This window comes from Scyliorhinus torazame, chromosome 2 (genome assembly GCF_047496885.1).
Source record: "Scyliorhinus torazame isolate Kashiwa2021f chromosome 2, sScyTor2.1, whole genome shotgun sequence".
NCBI classification, from domain to species: Eukaryota; Metazoa; Chordata; class Chondrichthyes; order Carcharhiniformes; family Scyliorhinidae; genus Scyliorhinus; species Scyliorhinus torazame.
In genome coordinates, this window is record NC_092708.1 from 325,468,068 (window position 1) to 325,485,737 (window position 17,670).

The 17,670-nt window shown below is 44.6% G+C and overlaps 1 protein-coding gene across 2 annotated transcripts in view; it reads right to left on the reverse strand.

Moving 5' to 3' along the window:
* Positions 1-17,670, reverse strand: part of gpr137c (G protein-coupled receptor 137c) — a 43,124-nt gene that overhangs the window by 24,462 nt on the left and 992 nt on the right. The gene's annotated exons all lie outside the window — the stretch shown is intronic.

Consider the following 17,670-nt stretch of genomic DNA (forward strand, 5'->3'; position numbering starts at 1 on the left):
AACACCGCAGCCAATCACCAGTTAGAGCACACGCACTATGAAGACAGGGGGCATCAGAGTTCCCACTCATTCGAGCTGCAGCTAGCTTGGAGGACAGAGCTCACAGCCTGCAGCACAGACATTCACCATGTGCTGAGTGCATCGAATGGTTAGGACAAGGCAAAGATCTTTAGTTAAAGCTAGTATCGTGTTAACCCACAGTATGTTACAACAGTTAATGATTCAATAAAATAGTGTTGCACTATTTCATGTGTTGGTGACCTGTATGTGTTCCACGGATCCAGAGCACCCAATACAACAAGAAGGTGTTTAAGGAGAGGGAAAGCATCAACAATGTCAGCTAGCATGGGGGTCAGGTGGAGCAGAAGAGGTGAAAAATTATGAAGTGAGTCACTGATGAGATGAGTTTGGATAGGACAGGGAAAAATGGGGATTCAGGGATAGTGTGGGGAATTGGGGTCTGGGAAGGGAAGGGCACAGGCCAGAACTTGCTGACAAATTCCATTCTTGGATGATGCGAGGACAGTTGGTCACCATGTTTTTTTACACCTACTCTCCAGATAATTCTGGAATTGTGATGGCATTTAGCTGGAGACTGCAATGTACACTCGAACATCAGGAACATGGGTTATAGCAAATAATGGAACTGAAATATGTCAGGCATTGCTCAGTAGATAGCACTCACACCAAGTCCCACTCCAGAGATTTCAGAACAAAAATCATAACTGACCAAGGGAGTGTTGGAAGTGCCATCAAACCAACAGAGGCCCTGTCAGCCCTCTCCAGGTGGTTGCAAAGATCCCATGGCACTATTTCAGTAGAGAGCAGAGGAATTGTCCTTCACATCCTGCCAAATATCTCCCTCAAATCAACCATAAAAAAAAAAATCACCTGATCACCATTACACTGCTGTCATTCAGAATTTAACGTCTGCATATCGGTCCCCGTACTTTCTACATTTCACTAGTATTTCATTGGCTGCAAGATGATTTGAGACATCTGATGGTCTTGAAACACAGGCACATTTTCCAGTCCCGTCCGCCGCAGGAATTGTCACAGGCGGGATGGAAATTTGATGGACCCATTTCAAAGTCCGTTGACCTCAGGTGGGAATTTTCAGTCATGGGGCAGGCGTGACCAGAAATTCCTGCCCACGATATAAACTAGGTTTTTTTAAAATGAGAAAAGACAATGATTTCTTCATAGTATTAAGTGTTAGTGCTATTTTCAGGTTCAAATTACATGATCTGGAAACGGCACATCAGCAGCTTCTATTTAAAAAAAAAAAAATCATACTGTCACTGATATCAACAATAGGAATTAGAAATCAGGGGCGAAATTCTCCCGAAATGGCGCGATGTCCGCCAACTGGCGCCCAAAACGGCTCCAATCAGACGGGCATCGCGCTGCCCCAAAGGTGCGGAATGCTCCGCATCTTTGGGGGCCGAGCCCCAACATTGAGGGGCTAGGTCGGTGCCGGACGAATTTCCGCCCCGCCAGCTGGCGGAAACGGCATTTGTTGCCCCGCCAGCTGGCGCGGAAATGACATCTCCAGGCGGCGCATGCGCGGGAGCGTCAGCGGCTGCTGACGGTTTCCCACGCATGCGCAGTGGAGGGAGTCTCTTCCACCTCCGCCATGGTGGAGACCATGGCGGAGGCGGAAGGGAAAGTGTGCCCCCACGGCACAGGCCTGCCCGCGGATCGGTGGGCCCTGATTGCGGGCCAGGCCACCGTGGGGGCACCCCCCGGGGCCAGATCGCCCCACGCCCCCCCCAGGATCCCGGAGCCCGCCCACGCCGCCTTGTCCCGCCGTTCAAAAGGTGGTTTAATCCACGCCGGCGGGACACGCAATTTATCGGTGGGACTTCGGCCCATCCGGGCCGGAGAATCCAGCGGGGGGACCGCCAACCGGCGCGGCCCGATTCCCGCCCCCGCCGAATATCCAGTACCGGAGACTTCGGCAACCGGCGGGGCGGGATTCACGGCAGCCCCCGGCGATTCTCCAACCCGGCGGGGGGTCGGAGAATGACGCCCCAGATAGCAAAACTGGAAACTTTGGCAGCGGTGGAATGTTGCAGTTCTAGCAGAAACGTGGCAAAATCCAGAGGTTAAAAACAATTCAAAAAGGGACAGCTTTCAGGAATAACAGAATGGACATCAAAGACAGTTCAATGAAACAGATTCCATGGTGGAGCACAAGCAATAAAATAAACCACCCTGTTTAGACAGCATCAAGTTTGACCACAGACGTGCTGTAGATTCAGGTCATGGGTTTAATCTACAAAGAGAAATGAGAGAGAACAGGGAAGCTATTCTAATGAAAGACTTCAATAAACCTAATATGAACTGAGAAAACCCAAGTGGTTTAGAGTCAGAGTTAGAGAACGTTTTGCACAACTGCTGCATGAACCAAAGCAACGAGGAAGCGAGGGGCTGGCTTAGCACACTGGGCTAAATCGCTGGCTTTTAAAGCAGACCAAGCAGGCCAGCAGCACGGTTCAATTCCCACACCAGCCCCCCCGAACAGGCGCGGGAATGTGGCGAGTAGGGGCTTTTCACAGTAACTTCATTGAAGCCTACTTGTGACAATAAGCGATTTTCATTTTCATCTTTACCTTGTATTATTAAACGAGACAGGATACAGGAAATAGAAGTCCTCTGGGTATGGTATCGAGAGAAATGATCAAATTACATACGATATGGGATTCAGATATATGCCAATACTAGAAGTCAAATATATAACTGAAATATATATATGGGGTGGGGGGGTTGGCTGCAGGTTGATTGCAAAGTCCAATGGAACAATATTGAATTTGCAGGGTAAATGCCAAAAATAAAAGTACCCTACTTAGATTAATAATTTAACCGTGAAGTGCAAAGGGAAAAACAACCTCTCCAAACGCTTTGGGGAGAAGCAGGAAAATTGCAGAAACATGCTTAAAAATGAAAAATCAAGGTTTCAAAGTGATTGAGATAAAGAGGCAGAAGCACGACATTTACTTAATTTAGTTATTAAACTCAGTACTGCCACAGTTGGAAGGCAGCCAGTGAAAAGTTTTTTAAAAAAAAAATCTTTATTGGCATTTTCAAAATTATATACATTGCCGTTAGTTTTCATTTACTGTACACCAGTCACGAAGATTCCTTCTTAGGCTTCTCTATTTACAGTCTGTCGCTGTCTGGCTCAGCATACAATCCTCCCTATCACCCTCCCACCAGCTCCTCGCTCCTTGACCCTTTCCCCCCTTTTTCACTGCTGCTCTCTATTTTTTCCACTGGGTATTGCTACCTCACCTTGTCTCCACCCCCCCCCCCCCCCCCCCCAACTCTCCGGTCCTCCCTCACTTTCCTTTTTCTATCTCATCCTGGCTATTTCCCTCTGGTTACTGTCTATTTATTTATTTATGTGTTGGCCACAAACAGGTCTCGGAACAGTCGGGTGAATGGCTCCCATCTTTTGTGGAAGCCCTCTTCCGACCTCCTCCCTATGAAGAGATCTGGCTGGTCTGATACTCCGAAGACCGCCACTTTCGGGCATGGCTCCACCCTCAGCCCCACCACTTTGGACATTGCCTCGAAGAAGGCTGTCCAGTAGCCAGCAAGTCTGGGGCAAGACCAGAACATGTGGGCATGGTTGGTCGGGCCTCCTTGGCACCGTTCACATCTATCCTCCACCTCTGGGAAGAACCCACTCAATCGGGTTCTGGTCAAGTGGGCTCTATGTACCATTTTCAGCTGCGTTAGGTTGAGCCTCGCACCTGTGGAGGTAGAGTTGACCCTGTGCAGTGCTTCGCTCCAGAATCCACACCCTATTTTGAACCCCAAGTCTTCTTCCCATTTCCTCCTTGTCTTGTCCAGTTTAGTGTCAGCCCTCTCTAGCAGTCGTTTGTACATGTCATTACAGTTCCCTCTGCCTAGGATGTCGGTGTCCAGCAGCTCTTCTAATGTCTGTTGTGGTGGTCGCGGGTATGTCCTTGTCTCCTTCCATAGGAAATTGTTAAGCTGCAGGTGTCAGAGTTTGTTGCCTTTAGCTAGTTGGAATCTCTGCGTCAGTTCTTCCAGTGATGTGACCCTACCGTTGGTGTATAGGTCCCCGATTGTCAATGGCCCCCCCCGTCCTGTCTCCACCTTTTGAAGGTGGCGTTGGTGAGTGCTGGTGTGAATGTAGTTATTGCAGATGGGGGGCTTTGTTGGACATTTCGGTCAGTCCGAATTGCTGCCGTAGTTGGTTCCACGTCTGGAGGGTGGCTTTCACCACTGGGCTGCTGGAGTGTTTCTTGGGCGGGGATGCGAGTGCTGCCGTGGCGAGAGCCGGGAGAGATGTCCCGGCCCTCGGGGATATAGATTGTGATGGGGATATAGATTGGGATGGATCTTAGTAGGAAGTAGTATCTTGGCAGTACGTTCATTTTGATCGTCTGTACTCTCCCTGCCAGGGAGAGTGGCAGTGTGTTCCACCTCTGCAGGTCCTTTTTGACTTCCTGTCAGACTGGTCAGGTTCCATTTGTGGATTCCCGCCCAGTCATGAGCGATTTGGAACTCCAGGTAGCGGAATTTATGTCAGGCTTGTTTGAACGGCAGTCCCACCAGTGCTGCCCCTCCCCCTTGCGAGTTCACCGGGAAAATCTCACGATTGCTCATGTTGAGTTTGTAACCAGAGAAGGCACCAAACTCTTTCAGGAGTGTGATGATTCCTTCCACGCTGCTTTGTGGGTCCGAGATGTAGAGGAGCAGGTCATCCGCGTAGAGTGAGACTCTACGCTCTCTGCCTCATCTTTGGAGCCCCCTCCAGTTCTTTGCTGTTTTGGGAGCGATCGCTAATGGCTCGATCACTAGGACGAACAGCAGCGGTGGCAGCGGGCATCCCTGCCGGATGCCCCTGTGCAGCTGGAAGTACTGGGAGCTGGTGTTGTTTGTCCGTACGCTTGCCATGGGAGCATTGTACAGGAGTTTCACCCATGAGGTAAATCCTTTTTCGAGCCCGAACCGCTCCAGCACCTCTATGAGGTACTTCCACTAGACTCTGTCGAAGGCCTTTTCTGCGTCTAGGGTCACGATCACCTCAGGTGCTCTGTCCCCAGGCCATGATCGTGTTCAGCAAATGCCTGATGTTCGATATTAGCTGTCTACCTTTGACAAAGCCCATTTGATCCTCTGCGATCACCTCTGGTACGCAGTCCTCCAGCCTTTTGGCTAGGATAGCCAGTGAAAAGTTAAACACCATCAAGAAAAGGAATGAAATGGAGGGATTGCAAACACTTTCATTAAAAGAATTCACAAGGGAAGAAAAAGTGTGCCTTCCCCAAAACCAATTAATTTGATATGAAGAGTCCTAGAAAAGCTGAAAAGGCATCATGCAAATTAATCTTCAGGAAGAGACAGTGTTTGCACTGCTCGTCCACAACTGCTTGCATTTACATAGTGCCTTTACTGCAGAAACACAATCCAGTGGTCTTCACAAAAGTGAAATCACACAAAAATTGATGATAAGCCAAAGGAATAGATACAAGGAGGACTCAAAGTTCAGTTGAAGGAAATGGAGAAGCTGAAGGGATTAGGGAGGTATTTCTTACTATAGGCCTAGGCAGCTGGGATGGCATAGGTATCAATGGTAAGGTGAAGGAAAGGGAGAAAATAAGAGTTGGGAAGAAGAGAGTTTTGCTGTGGATTGGAGGAGACTCGACCTCAGGAATTATAGAGCTGGAAGAGGCTACAGAGGTAAGGAGAGCAAGGCCATGGAGGGACTTAACAAAGGATGAATATGTTAAAAATGAATGTTAAGGTACAACAAGGAGTGCTTGATGCTCAAGACTTGGTATGGTATAGGATACATGGAGCAGTGTTTTAAATGAGAGATTGGTCAGGAGGATACTGCCAGAGTCGATTGAGGGCAACAAAGCCCGAGATGACAGCTGCAGAAGCTGATGGACTGAAACAGATGAAGTAATGTTTGCGATGCAAGATATGTGATTAGAAGGTTAGCTCAGGGCCAGCTGGGATGCAGAGGTACCAAAGACAGGTGCAGTCAGAGACGATGGCTAGGGAAAGGGATGGAATCAATAGTAAGAGCACAGAGTTTAAGATTGGGAATAGGGGGCAAGGCAGTGGTCTTCCCAATATGTAATTTGGGGAAATAGGTTTTTATTGGGGGGGGGGGGGGGCAGAGACAATTAAAGGTGGAGACAAAAAACGAGTTTGTTTAGTGTACATATGAAAGTTGATTCCATGTTTGTGGATGCTAAGAGGCAGCATGTTAGATGAGGAATGGAAGATGGCCAGAGTTTGCTTGTTGACTTGTTATAAACTAAGCAGATGTAACAGAACCCACTGCTTGAGATTACCTGGCTACCATTTCATAGCTCAGTGTGGATGGAGCTAAAAGGTCAGTCCCGCTAAGCAGGACAAGGAAGAGGAAAGGCACTGGAGAAGGATATTGTGGTCAACTGAATGAATAGGTTACAGAGTTGGAAGAGAAATAACCATGATCATAATCATCAACAGTGTCATTTATGACTGATTAGAGTAATTTCAACGCTGTCAGGAGAGGAAATCTGATGGGAGAGATTCAAAGGAAATTGTGGGAATTTCCTTTCAGAACATTGGTTGAAGACGACATAGCAACTTGCAAGGATAGAAGGATTTGAGGGTGACCTCTTTTGAGAAGGGGTGGCGAAAGCTGTATTGAAAGGAATGGGGTATCGAGCCACAGTAGAGGGAACTATTTACAGTGTCCGTTAAAATATAGCCAAGGAAGGAGGTCGGGTGGTCAACAGTGTGGAGGTCAAAGGGGCAAAAGGTGAATTCCATGGGGAAATGAGAGGTTATCCACTTTTGATCGGAGGAAGATGAATTGGAATTTTTTTCTTCTTGGTGAGAGACAAGGAGCTGTGGAGAACCAAAAGGGATTTTAGATGTTCATCTATACTGAAAGTTTGTGACAGTTACAAATTGTAATTAAAAGTCTACGGCAATGTTGATTCTCTCTCTCACAAAGGGATTGGAATTCAAAGGAAGTGCTTAGCTGAAGAGCAATGACCAGGCTCCATTTGACAGTACCTCATTCAGTTTTGGGCAACAAACCAAGGAAAATATAAATTGGTTTTCAAAGGCAGAATGATGGCACCGTTCTGGTGAATCCTCAAGATTAAACTTTGGAGAACAGCTTTTAAAAACCTGGTTCATACTCCCTTGAATTTATGGGCTGATCGAATGGAGGTATTTCAAATAATAAAGGGACTCAATAGGGTGGATACAAGGTGGCACGGTAGTGCAATGGGTAGCACTGTTGCTTCATAGCTCTAGGATGCCAGGTTCGATTCCCTGCTTGGGTCACTGTCTGTGCGGAGTCTGCAGGTTCTCCCCGTCTGCGTGGGTTTCCTCCGGGTGCTCCGGTTTCCTTCCACAAGTCCCGAAAGACATGTTGTTAGGTGAATTGGATATTCTGAAGTCTCTTCCCCTTCCCCCCCCCCGTGTACCCGAATAGGTGCCGGAGTGTGGCAACTAGGGGCTTTTCACAGTAACTTCATTGCAGTGTTAATGTAAGCCTACCTGTGACAATAAAGATTATTTATATAGAAATTACTTCCACATTCTCCCCATGCTTGGGTCTCTCCCCCATAACCCAAAGGAGTGCAGGGTTATGGTGGATTGGCCACACTAAATTGCCCCTTAATTGGGGAAAGAATTGGGTGCTTAAATAATTTTTTTTGTTTAATTATTTCCTCTGGCAGAGGATTTTGGACAGGAGTCTCCAAAATGTGAAGGGAGTGAACCCGAGGGATGGGTCCAGCTCAGTCCCACAAAAGACTCTTGATAGTATGGAGTTTCAATATACAGAGTAGTTAAGACAGATCTGGTGATGGTCGAATAGGAAGTCATTTGGCCCATTACATCCATGCCAGATTTTGTAAGAACCAACAAATTGTGTTCCCCTGCCCTCTCCCATAGTCCTACAATGTTTTTCCCCTTCAAATATTTATCCAATTCCCTTTTGAAAGGGATTGAATCAGCTTCCATGCCATGTGTGGGATAATAAACAACTTTTCTTTTAAAATGCACAAAAAAGCTTGCTGCTGGAATTTAAATTGAGACAGCCACTCAGATGAGAAACATACACACCTTGCGTACAAACACTTTGATCAAGGGCAGTAAGAAATCACAAATTCTGACTCAATAATAGTGATCACCAATTCGACAGATTATTTCAAGAATCCAAATGTTCTTTGGTTAGGGACTGGCCTATGTGACTCCTAGACCCACACCGACATGGTTGGCTATTAATTGTCCTCTGAAGTGTCTAGAAAACCATTCAGTTATATTAAATTTGTACCAGTGTTTCAAGGAGACAGTCGACTGCCAATTCTCAGTAACTAGGGAAACACAATAAAATGGTGTCGGCAACACACACATTAAGAGAATGGGGAAAAATAAATCATCACGAAGACTCATTAGTGCAGAAGCTGAGGAAGGAAACAAGTGACATGGTAAAGAAATTTAAAGGAGGTGATCAAAGGGAAGAGGAACACGGTACAAGAGGAGTAAAGGGAATAAGTTAATGCATGATTTGGCAATATAGAGCCTTATTTCCGATAGTTACACTTTTGTGTTAACATTTTCCATTATAAATTCCCAAGACACAATGCATAATGGAACTGGCTCGTCACATTGTAATTGTACCATCATGCCTGTGGTAGTGTTGTAATGCATTACATAGCATAGGCTGAAGAGCTGAGAGAAACAAAGATGTTTCTATGCTCTGACTGAATCCATTCTGCTTTTCAAGTCATAATATGCTTTGCGATTTAACTATAAAGTATTAAAGGAAAATAGGTTTTTAAAAATGACAGTGAGGATTGAATTGTGCCTGCGCTTGGGAGATGGTTAGGTTAACAATTTATAAATAGAAGCCAATCCACTGAAATGACCTTCAATTAGTCTCAAGTTGATTCCAAAACGTTTGTTAGAAGATTTTACAGCTCCTGTCACCATACGAAGTAGCTGAAGAGTGGCCAAAAGGAGGCCAGTCAAACTGCTTCAACCTTCGCAAACATGAAAATCAAAACCAGGCCTCAGACTCCAATGCCGCAGATCAACTAATACATTGAATATACTTGGTTCACAGATATTGTAAAAATACTGAAACAATCCTACGTCTGGATCTTCTAAGTGGCTACTGATCTCTGTCTTAGCTGGAGGGGTAAACATAACAAAAGCTCACTCGAGCTTCTGATTCACACTTTGTGAGCCTTGATTAAACTTTAAACATATCTGGCGAGGGTAACACCTGGTTCAATTGTGTTACCTCCACGGATAAATAGCTTGTCAACACATATCGTTTAGCTTACATATAAAGATCAGTCATTGGGTAAGAGGCAGACTACAGACATGAATGGAACAGTATTTCACTACCTTGAGGAGAATGTTGAAGAGAGAGGACCTACTATGGTTTGTATCCATCTTTATGATGGGGCACAAATTGGATAACCTGGCCATTTCACAAGGGAGTGAAAAATTCATATGCACCTCAATTCCATCACTCACAGACGGAATTCACAAATAAAAAGGTTATAAAACCTTATTTGCACTTTGGTCATTAAATTAGTCATCTCAAGTGCACATGGGTTTTATGATTGTGTGTTTTAAAAAAAAAAAATCACTGAATTGAATGACACTAAATATTTCAGTAAATTAAGGAACAACATCTGGAGTAAACACCAGAACCCGAATGAGATTCTAAATGATCACACTGTCAACTGAAGAAATATAGAAGACCTGCAACTCCTTCAAGTCAAAACCAATAGAACTCTGAGAAAAATTAATTACTCAGGTATCAGACAGAAAGACAAACATAAATAGTGAGGAACAGACTACCAGACACTTCCTCTGCTTACTCCGAATAAAAAGGCCTCTGATATTAGTTTATGCCAGCAGTGTTGTAAACAGTACAGCTCCAGATCCCCCAGGGTAGGTGGACTGGCCATGATAAATTGCCCTTAGTGTCCAAAATTGCCCTTAGTGTTGGGTGGGGTTACTGGGTTATGGGGATAGGGTGGAGGTGTTGTCCTTGGGTAGGGTGCTCTTTCCAAGAGTCGGTGCCGACACGATGGGCCGAATGGCCTCCTTCTGCACTGTAAATTCTATGATAATCTATGATCTGTTCTCACCACAGATTTTGCAGCGCTCCCAAAGGCAGTACTGACAGTAAGAGTGGTCTCATAGGATTAAAGCTGGAGGCGTGGTTCATCGCATGAAAACCACCAACTTGGAATAAACCATCTCAATGGCATGGCTGTGGCATGAAGCTGTTGCTTTAGCAATCACCTCATCTGTAAACGTGACTGTGACCACAGACGAGACCTTCTTTGAACTAAAAGCACAAAAAACATTTTGAATGGCCATCCATTTCACTTCAGTTTGTGGCATTGGAGGAGCATAAATATGTTATACCCGTCATTGCATTTCAAAAAAATTGAATGCAAGATTTTTTTATGAATAGTGTGAAAAAAGTACTATGCAATACGTAAATACAAATTTCCCTCATCCTCAATACACCCTTTTTCATGCTTTTTCCTAGAAAAGACGTGAAAAAACGCAGTTGTGGTTCATTAATAAAATGCTGATAAAGTTCATTGCTGACCCAAACAGCAACAAAGTATGTTTTAAAAAAAAAAAATTTGGAGTGCCCGGCAACTTAGCGTGGCCAATCCACCTAGCCTGCACATCTTTGGATTGTGGGAGCGAAACCCACCCAAACACGGGGAGAATGTGCAAACTCCACACAGACAATGACCCAGAGCTGGGATCGTACCTGGGACCTCTGCGCCATGAGGCTGCAGGGCTAACCCACTGCGCCACCGGGCTGCCCCGCAACAAAGTATGTACGCAACATTCACCTGCCAAATCGAGAATTTATTTTGACACTTAAATTAGCCAATGACAGAAATACACATTGGGAGGGGACCACTACCAGCTCAGAAAATGCATCAACTTAAGTCAGTCTATTGCTGCTCCAGCAGCAGTTTGATTACAGTGGAGGAGGGACAGAAAATGGATTTAACTTCCATTGGAAAAGTATAACGACAAACACCTAATTTTGCAAGCCACACTTGGCAAGAAGTAGCAACCATCTCAGTCTGTAGCCTGTTGTTTATTTCTAATAGTTATCCTCGCCTTAATTATTCTCAAGTAATTATCCTAGTGCTTAATTACACACTGTTTTGCATTATAGACTAATTCCCCAGTGAAATTAGACTCATTTTATGCAGCTGGCTAGGATAAACAATGTATATTCTGAACCCATGTAATTTTTGAAGATCAAGAACTTGTGGTACTTCAATTTCAACTGCTTATAACACTCTGTTATTAGGCACCTTTTAAAATTGGAATTCAAATTTGCCTATCCGTGCGTTACATTTACGTATTGCACGTTAGATCGCAATAGCTATTAGGGGATAGATATAGGGTATCCTGGTATGCTGATGACTTTTTACTTTACGTGACGGACCCAGTCCCCACTAGGGGTGATTGATGTAATGGAACTACAGAGGTGTTTTGGCTTCTTTTCCGGATTAAATTAAATCTGGAAAAGAGTAGAGTTTTCCAGTGAACCCCTCGGGGAGGGGAACCAACCTGGGGGTGCTTCCACTTCGCTTGACCTGATCCAGCTTTAGGCATTTGGGGGTCTGAGTGGCTCGGGATTGGGCCTGACATCATAAATTGAATTATACTGGCCTGGTAGGTAGAGCCAACACTGACCTGCAAAAGGTTTTTTCAAATAAATTTGGAGTACCCAATTCATTTTTTCCAATTAAGGGGCAATTTAACGTGGCCAATCCACCTAGCTTGCACACCTTTGGGTTGTGGGGCGAAATCCATGCAAACACGGGGAGAATGTGCAAACGCCACACAGATAGTGACCCAGGGCCGGGATCGAAACTGGGACCTCGGCGCTGTGAGACAGCAGTGCTATCCACTGCGTCACCGTGCTGCCCCTTGACCTGCAAAGGTGAAATAACCTTCCTCTGTCCTGGCAGGCAGGACAAATCAATCAAGATGAACATTCTGACATGATTTGGGGCTTACATGGCTAGCAATCGAATAGAAGTGATGAGGGGGGCTGGTCTGCGGGCATTAGTGACTGCCGAGCTCCCCTTCTTGCTGAAAAGTGTTTGTCAAATCCAGTGGTTATTTTCACTTTGAAGATAGAGACAATTTCAACAACATTTTAAACTGGAATCGATGTTGAAGCTGGCTCCCATCTGTGCTAATCATCTGTTCGAGCCAGAGAAATGAGATGCCACGTTTGGGGAGGGGGGGGGGGGGATATTCCAGTGGATATCAATTTGTACAAGAGAGAGCATAGACATTTACATATTATAGACATTATGAAATATTCTAATAATATGTGCTATAAAATCACAATCTAAGAAACTAATACCTACATTCCATCTATATTAATCCAACAAAAACAATAATAAAAGCAAATTACGGCGCATGTTGGAATCTGAAACAAAGTTTGACAAAGAGTCATCCAGACTCGAACCGTTAGGTCCCTTCTCTCTCTCCACAGGTGCTGTCAGACCTGCTGAGATTGTCCAGTATTTTCTGTTTTTGATTCAACAGTAATAAATCTTGCTTACAAAACGACAATGTTGATGGCAACCTGTGCCACACACCCGGGAGCTGGTATAGTTATGAACACACAATCAAGAGTAGGTGTAGGTCATTTAGCCCCTCGAGCCTGCTCCCCATTTAACAAGGTCATGATTTATCCGATAACAACCTCAAATATGCACTCTGGTTAACCCCGATAACCTATCACTCCCTTGCTTAACAAGAATCTATCCACCTCTGCCTTCAAAATATCCAGACTCCACTTCCATCACCTTTTCAGGAAGGGAGTTCCAAAGACACTCAGTCCCTCAGAAAAAAATGGCCTCATCCGTTTTAAATGGGCAACCCTTTATTTTAAAAACAATGACCCCCGGTTCTAGATTTGCCCACAAGAGGAATTATCCTCTCCATATCACTGTGTCAAGACCCCCTCAGGATCTCACGTTTCAATCAAGTTGCCTCTTCGAATCTCCAGTGGATACAAGCCTAACCTGTCCTACCTTTCCTGACAAGACAATCCACCCATTCCAGGTATTAGTCTGGTAAACCTTCTCTGAACATCATTCCTGAGATAAGATAAGAACAAGGAATATACAGCACAGAATCAGGCCCTTCGGCCCTCCAGTCCTGTGCCGGTCACGATGCCCTAACTAAAAAAAAACATTCTGCCCTTACTCGGTTCATATACCTCTATTTCCTCCCTATTCATGTATCCATCCAGATGCCCCTTAAATATTGCTAATGTGCCTGCTCCCACCACATCCTCTAGAAACATGTCCCCGGCACCCACCACGCCGAGAAAAAACTTACCCTGCAGATCTCCCTTAAACTTTCCCCCTCTCACCTTGAACCTGTACCCCCTTGTAATTGACACTTCCACCCTTGGAAAAAGCCTCTGACTATCCACCCTGTCTATGCCTCTCAATGTTGTAGACCTCTATCAGGTCTCCTCCCAGCCTCTGTCTTTCCAGTGAAGAGTTGTGAAATATCATGCAAGGCATGTAGAGGGGGGTTCTGGCCTGTTCTCTAAAATGGCCTCAGCAGGTCAGCACCTTGCATTTTGCACCAGTGCACAGATCACCACACTTGGGAATCATTGCCCAAACTGGGAATAATCCCATAATTAGCAAGACGTGTAAACAGCCTATTCCATTAAAATTGTCTTCGCGAAGAAAATGGCCCAGCTCTTATTCCTCTTCATGGTACTAGACTATGTACTGCTGTGAAAAACAATGAATTCCTAATAAAGGAATAGGAATCGACCATTCAGCTCCTCATTCCTATTTAATTATACCATTTGATTATAGCTGATACCCGTTATGACACCCTAGGCCAGAGTGCAGTCAATTACAACCCCACTTGATCTGGAGTTGCAACACTGTCTAAAGTAAGGGTATGATCCAAAGGTCACGCTGCGCCCAAAAAGCAGCTCACCACGGCGCAGTGTGGCAATTAAAAGTCACGAGACCTTGCGATGCAAGGCAGGATTGTGGACGGGATCACATTTTGGCAAATCTGCACATTAAAGGAAGACTAGCTGTCTCACTTTAATATGCAGATTTGCCAAAATGTGATCCCGTCCACAATCCTGCCTTGCATCGCAAGGTCTCGTGATCTGCATATTAAATCTGCATATTAAAGTGAGACAGCTAGTCTTCCTTTAATGTGCAGATTCCTAAAGTACCCGAGGCTTTGAGGATCATCCCCTTCGCCTTGGAGACCTCAGGCGAGTGCCGTTTGCTACCTGGATACCCTGGCAGTGCCACCTGGGTTCAGCTTGGCACTGCCAAACTGGCATTGTTGTGCATGTGATTGGGCCAGGGTGCCCTCCATGGGGGAGTGGGACCCTCCCATAGTGCAGTCAGGCTGGGTCATTTTGGGGGCCTTTGAGATCGGGACACCGTTTAAAAATGTTATCCTGATACCTTGCTACACTGCGGAGTTCCGGCAAGCGAAGCTCCTCAGTGTGCAAAACGGGGCTGTGTGCAGCGTTGGCTGCACCTTTCCCGCTGAGGCCCTTAATACAATCCGACAGCCATGTGTTTCTTGGCACTAACACGCTCTCTATGGGACATTACTCCCAATTGGTATATGCACATGTGCACACAATTTATCGCTGTAATTGAACTGAAGTCAAAGCAAGAGTGCCCTGGGCTTCTATAGAAGGCATCAAGCCTACTTTATTTATACACAATGCATTTTATCTGTTATTCCCCTTAAACCACACATTAACTGGGACAATATAATTCAAAACTCCAAAATATTAAAAACCTGAATTTGTGATCTTGCAAATTTAGTATCAAGCAGAGATCACAGAATTTTCACCGGAGAGACCACGAGCTAGACATACAAGAGCCCCATTCATCTTGAAGACTGCTTCAGTCACTTCTCCCTGCAGAGCAAATACTGCAATCTAATATAAACAGGCTGCTTATGGATCTAACGGTTGCGCTCATTGTTTTCCTTTGGTTGAATTCACAGAATTCTATGTCAATACTACGTCAATACATGGAAGATCAGGTCCCTAATAAGCAAATACTGAAATCTAATATAAACAGGCTACTTATCGGTCTAATGGTTACTCTTGTTGTTTTCCTTTAGCTGAATTCACAAAATTCTATGTCAATACAGGAAGATCAGGTCCCCAATAAGAGGCAACAGTTGCAAGGCTAGGTATCTAGTATGCTGTAATTTCTAATTTGTATTTGCAAATTGAAGGAGTCACTATTCTTTACACAAGATGCATTTAAAAGGCCCAAGGTACCTCAAGTACGAGAGAGACCGGACATGCTATGGGTGAGCAAATGTATTGGTGATTAAAAGCTTGAGAAAGGAATGGAGTGCTAAGGCATAGGGAGGAAGCTTCAGAGAGCTAGCTGGCCACCACGCGTTAAGTTAATAATTCAGAAAATAGCATTAGATTAACTGGACAACATGAATAGCAATAGAGTTTGATCTTGGTTATTGAAGGCAGTTCACCCAATTACAGTGGTAACAATTAAGGTACATCAGATTATTGGCAGACTACCCTAAACATGAGGGTAAATGAATGGGTCATGTGACTTGTTCTGAAGTAAGTATGGCAGTAAACCTGGGTGGTTTAATTGTTCAAGATCAAAGTAAGGCTTAAGTTGTTTTGCTGCAAGAAGATGATGCAAAGTATTTATGCATACGTTTAGCATGAGTTGACCCCAAGTTTCCCAAAGTCCCAGAAAGGTGCCGCAGGTATTGGGTTTGTAAATTGTTCTGCTGCAAATTATCTATTTACTTCCAAAATGAAAGGCAGTTGAGGTCACGGATGGTTAATTAACTTTGTATCTAGTTAGAAATGCTATGTGTTGCCACTGCCATGGGGAAGGCAGAGGAAGCCATTTTGAGATCAGGTTACAGGCTTCCATACAAATTAAAGAGTATCAGAGACAGCATAAGTTAAGCATGATCAGCAGAAAGAAAAGGCTCCTTGATTTTGCCAGTTGCCACAGTTGGATACAAGAGGGAGACACTCTCCAATCAAAGAAGTCTTGCAGCCTTCGATGGATTCTGAGTGATTTGTTTTGGCTAAGCTAAGGGGAAGAAGAATCATTGGAAGTGACTTTACTACTGGTGGTGGATTTAAGAAACTCTCCACAAACTCCCGGTGATGGTCAGAGTTGCTAGCTGCTAAAGCAGGGATTTGGGAACCCATAGGAAGCTGGAAATAACTGAGGACTGTAATTCTGGGGAGAGTGAGGCGGCTGATAGCTAAGTATACAGGGAATATCACGTTCTGTAAAGTACAGTTGCCTACAAAAAAGTGTTTTGTCAACAGTGTGTTTTAGTAATTTGTTACAGTAAACATTTTTAAAACGTGCAATCTTGCTCTGTAATTCTTTCAGCTATTAAATAAGTTTCAATCCTTTTTAAGCTGTTAGGTGAATTGTACATTCCGAATTCTCCCTATGCACCCGAACAGGTGTTGTAGTGTGGCGACCAGGGAATTTTCACAGTAACTTCATTGCAGTGTTAATGTAAGCCTACTTGTGACAATAAAGATTAAATTTAAAAAAAAATTATTGATCTTTAGAGCAGTTTGCTCAGGTAGTCACCAAGTACTAGTCTTCATAAATTACATGGAATACTTCTAATTTGCACAGGACAGCTTACTTTTGTAATTCTGGATAATCATAGAATTTATAGTGCAGAAGGGGGCCATTCAGCCCATCGAATCTACACCAGCTCTTGGAAAGAGAACCCTACTCCAGCCCACATCTTCACCCTATCCCCGTAACCCAGTAACCCCACCTAACCTTTTTTTGGACACGAAGGGCAATTTTTCATGGCCAATCCAGCTAACCTGCACATCTTTGGACTATGGGAGGAAACCGGAGCACCCGGGAGGTAACCCACCCACACATGGGGAGAACGTGCAGACCCCGCACAGACAGTGACCCAAGCGGGAATCGAACCTGTGAAGCAACTGTGCTAACCACTGTGCTACCATGCTGCCCCATAATGCAGAAGAGATTTACAATGAATAATTAACATTGTGTGCAATTACTTGTGGAAACAGTAGAAATCCCACAACTGGCGAGAGTGGAAGTTTGAAGTTCGAACCGGGATCAATAAGAGGCAGTGAACTGGTGAGAATACCCTAACCCCGAGGTGGATCACCTCGCTAAATCAATAAACAAAAAAGATTTCTAGTGTCCAACTGTTTACTGATTCTGTACGGTAAAGATTCCCGAACAAGCTTCAAATTAAACAAAATAAAATGCAACCATCGCTGTAACCTCTCCACAAACATTGCGATTTCGGAGTGAAGCATTAAAATGCGAGTTTTAAAATATGCCCATCTTTGCTAAACTACTCAGCAAATAGATCTAACCGCAGAAAGACTGGCTCAGATGGGACATCTCTGTCGAATACGGATTGCTTCACCAAAATCAAAAAAAAGTTTTAACAAATGGAAATTGCAATCGTTTTAGTCCCTCAATGTATGTACCTGCATCAAGCAAGGGCACAACAAAAAATATCCCCCTGAACTGGGTGAAATCGCCAGGAAATCTCCAGCAACTATTG